Consider the following 3,422-nt stretch of genomic DNA (forward strand, 5'->3'; position numbering starts at 1 on the left):
GTGTTCAATGACTCGAGATACCTCACGTTTTCCAGTTTTTCGATACGTGACCTTCTGCATTCTCTCTGACTAACAGTAGTTTCTTTCATTATGTACTGGATATTAATATCACCAAAGAAACAGGCTACAAACTAAAAAAAACTCAAAAATGCACTTAGTTAAAAAGATTGTGTCAGTCCAGATCAGCTTACAAACAAAAATTTCTCCTCAAAATTCCCCAATAATAGCTCACAAACCCAATCAACAAAGAATATAGCTCACAAACTCCTCACTATCGTTTACAATCACCAAAACCTAGGTTACAGCCGAAAATTATAACACGCCAAAAAAGGCGAAAAGTGATTAATTATCACTATATAAATGAGAGAGGAAGAAGTTTCCCGAAAAATTTTCATTAAAAACGTTGACCTCAATACATTCACTATTCCCTCACAATACCTTAACTCACTTCACAACCTGTATCACACAGGATACATTAGGTCACGTACGTTTTCCAAAGTCATAGAATAAAGCAACTGAATAATATTTCCTTTTTTCATCATAATTATCACACATTAATTGTTTGGACACGGCTCCTCTATTACCGCTGTAAGTCTAGGCTTCCCTTATGTCACTCAAGGGCGATGGGGATAGGTGGAGTGGTGAGATGCGGAGGGGGGGGGGGGGGTTCTGAAATTTCATAAAGTCCACAGTTTCTACCGAGATATGTTGAATTTCCAACAAGTATTACACTCCAATTTACTCCCAAATACAGTTTCCGTTAAGCCTATTAGTCACGAATAGTACCTGCACTACAGACATCTTCCTGCTAAAACCTGAAGAAGTGCAAGCAAATCCTAACTCTTCCTCAACCAACAAGAAACATATCCTACATACTAAAGCAATAACACGAACATTTATGTATTACACGAAAGGTAGAACAAATTAATGCCCTTCCAAAACATAATAAAAAGCTGCTGAGTCTAAATTAAACAATCACTTTAATCACTTTTACAAAACTTATAAATATCATCTCAATTATGGAACCATTTTCTACCACTATAGGCTGTCAGTGTTACCCCTTTAATGCACCAAGCTTATAAATCACATTACTGGCCAGTTTCGGCCTTAGGCCATTTTCAGAGGTCTGAAAAATAATAGCAAAAATACAGCAGATAAACAAGACACATTATTAAACAACATTATGCTTGCATATGACAACTGTTATTTGAATTACTTACTTGGTGTTTGTGCTGTGTGCGTCACATTTAGAAAACTGATTGGAGACAGGCACGCTTTCATAAATGCAGATGTGGAATGTTTCAAATGTAGTCTTGCGCGTATCAGTCAGCTTATAAACCTTCAGAATAGCTCGTGTAGGCAAAAGCCTACTGACAGCTAGCTTACTGGTCTTTGCTCATTCGCTTAACTACCATTCTGCAGAGAGTAAGCCATCACCAGAGGGAGCTGCAGGCGTATGACGAGAGCTGCAGTCACGTAATCACGTTCTCCCGTGCATGTCGTTTGTTATATTAAATTTCTTACCTCATGGACTTTAATTATACAACATTCGTTGTTGCACTGATGCTAGGAGGTCTTATTTCAACTATGTAAAAATGGTTTTCTGTTTTGTGTGCCATTGCTGAAAATACATTCTACTCTCGTTGTCAACACACAAACCATGAAACGGCACATTCCTGTCACTCGCCTCTTTAATAATACGTACCATAAATTTGTTGAAAGCCCTATGTCAAACCGATCTGTGAACTGTGATATTATTTCTAATACTATTAAACTTGTTTTACATAGTGTCAGTTACTAAAATCATTTATATTCGGTACTATAAAAGCAACAGTCATTCTCGTAATAATCTTCTCTGAAGTTGTCCCACTCTTTCATTTTCTTAAAACAGTGTATTAAAATTAATAATTCCCCATGTTCACAAACTTACGAAATTACTTCTATGCAGAGACACGGTACTGCTCTGCACAACTTACCAGATTCCATGGCGGTAAGATCAATCACTCTTGTTACCTAATCGATATAGAACACAAAGATGCGATTTAAAGTGACTAAAATTATTTCGCAAGTCTGTCTGCTCCTTCAATATTTGTAATGAATATGCGTCAAAGCAGCCACTCACATTAGACATACAAAACATTAAACATTTTACTCAAGGCAGATAAGGGAAAAGCCAGAGATGACTTTGAAGAGGTTGTGATATATAAGCACCTCATAATGTAGCCAATACATATGTTAAATGGGCGACAGACTTCGGAAATAGAAGACTTGTATACAATTTTAGTCGTATTTTATGTTCCATGTCAACTGGATAACAAGAGGGACTGATGTTATCATCAAGTACTCTAGTCTGAGGTGGCAGAGTAGTATGGTATCTCTGCACGGCAGTAATCATGTAGTTTTACTAATAACGAAATTGAAACTTCCTGGCAGATTAAAACTGTGTGCCGGGCCGAGACTCGAACTCGGGACCTTTGCCTTTCGCGGGCAAGTGCTCTACCAACTGAGCTACCCAAGCACGACTCACGCCCCGTCCTCACAGCTTCACTTCTGCCAGTACCTCGTCTCCTACCTTCCGAACTTTACAGAATCTCTCATTCTGGAAACATCCCCCAGGCTGTGGCTAAGCCATGTCTCCGCAATATCCTTCCTTTCAGGAGTGCTAGTTCTGCAAGGTTCGCAGGAGAGCTTCTGTCTCCGCTGCAGAGTGAAAATCTCATTCTGGGAATAACGAAATTGTTTAATTTCAATACACTCCTCTGAAAAACGACGCGTGAGACCACATCAAAGACAAATATTACTATAATGACAATTATATTTTTTCTGTAATACAGAACCTAAAAGATTTTGGCAAGTGACAGTACTGTGAACAATTGTGACAGTATTTTAAATAATTTTAATAGTTCACAGATCGCTGTTACATAGAAATTTAAACGTATATAAGGAACGTTTTACTCCAGTGTCGAGAGTCATCACTGTGCCCACGTTATGGGCTGTGTAATGAAAACAAGGATAGAGGCTATTTTTAGCTATGCCATATAACAAAAAATTGTTTAAAAACTTAAGTAAGGGCTGATAGTATCAGTGCAGCAATAACGAATGCTTTGCAATGTTTTTAAGAAAGATTTTTGTGCAGTTGAAAACATGTCTTGGTGATTTAGAGTATAAACTGCTCTCCCACATGCTAAGGTTCATCGCTTCATGAGTTCGTTTCTTGTTCGGCTGTGATCACTCCATATTCCATGGGTACAGTCTTGGCTAAATGTTATATATTTTTAATAATATTATTGGAGTAAAACTATTTGTATATTATTAGAATATTTTTAAATTTATGTGTCGTAGTTGGCCAACATTTAAGAGCGTTCCTTGATGCTATGTTAATGACTGTGGCTTGTTTTCCTAATTAATAATAAAGTACAAAG

At 37.4% G+C, this 3,422-nt stretch overlaps 1 non-coding gene across 1 annotated transcript; it reads right to left on the minus strand.

Annotated features, from left to right (window-relative positions):
- Positions 1–2,444: 2,444 nt before the first annotated feature.
- Trnas-cga (transfer RNA serine (anticodon CGA)) lies at positions 2,445–2,519 on the minus strand. Its single transcript has one exon. It is a non-coding gene; the product is annotated as a tRNA-Ser (tRNA).
- Between the last annotated feature and the right edge of the window lie 903 nt (positions 2,520–3,422).

The sequence above is a fragment of the Schistocerca serialis genome, chromosome 5 (assembly GCF_023864345.2).
Source record: "Schistocerca serialis cubense isolate TAMUIC-IGC-003099 chromosome 5, iqSchSeri2.2, whole genome shotgun sequence".
NCBI lineage: Eukaryota > Metazoa > Arthropoda > Insecta > Orthoptera > Acrididae > Schistocerca > Schistocerca serialis.